The sequence below is a fragment of the Papilio machaon genome, chromosome 5 (assembly GCF_912999745.1).
Source record: "Papilio machaon chromosome 5, ilPapMach1.1, whole genome shotgun sequence".
NCBI lineage: Eukaryota > Metazoa > Arthropoda > Insecta > Lepidoptera > Papilionidae > Papilio > Papilio machaon.
This window is the reverse complement of record NC_059990.1, coordinates 7,115,566-7,116,550: the sequence shown is the minus strand read 5'-3', so window position 1 is coordinate 7,116,550 and position 985 is coordinate 7,115,566.

Sequence of the window (985 nt, the reverse complement as noted above, 5' to 3'; positions counted from 1 at the left end):
TATTGAAATGTGTCTTGATGTATCCTATTATGTATTTGTACCGTTTAAAAACATGTCAATTTTAAACATAAGTATTTAAGACATTATAACATCTATAATTCATACAACGCTACCAATGTAAATATTTTATCAAGAGTGTTAAGTAAATAAATAAAATAATGAAAGTAATTTTATATGTGGTTTTTATTAAAAGTTTTCAATTATTCAAAAAAACAGCAATACAAACCAGCCACCAACAACAACATCTGTTGCACGAAATGTTCGGCTCGACCAGTGAAATACCACGATCACACAAATAACAGGAGTGAATTGGAAGCAATTGCGCGTTTCGTCTGATGAGTTTGCGTAATTTTACTCCTTTTCCCCTAACCCTTATAAGCAAATGATGGGAAGGGTAACTTGATATTGCGGAGTAGAGGACGCATAAGAATGGGAAATATTCTCTTTATACGTATCTCCTTCTCGGTCGATTAAAGGTAGGCGACGCATCTGCTATCGCGGATGTCTATGGGTTGTGTTCGCTTTGCTATTTCGACGACTTCAGGTGCCTGCTTGCCCGTTTGCCACCTTACAATATAAAAGACTAGACTGGTCCTCTATCTATCGTGTTAAACAAGTGTTACCATCGCTTAGCTCGTCTACTACATATGGGGTTATCTAGAAGTGCTAATCTTCACTGTTGACATTTGAAGTGATATTCATATTTACATATGTTGACTAAATAGAATAGAAAATTTTAAAAAGAAGAACGATAAATCCCAAAGTCAGCTGAATATAGCGTCGAAAATTTGATCTACGACTCGTTCTATAAAGTAATAACGTATAAAGACTGCCAACATTTTGAGTCGGCAAACTTTTATTGCTCCATAAAACTCCTGACGAAAGTGCAGACTCCATCGAAAGGAGCGCGGTGTAAGCATAATTTGTGAATTTTCTTTATAATTTTTCAAAATTAAATCATGCAGATTTTTCGTTATTGCGGGCT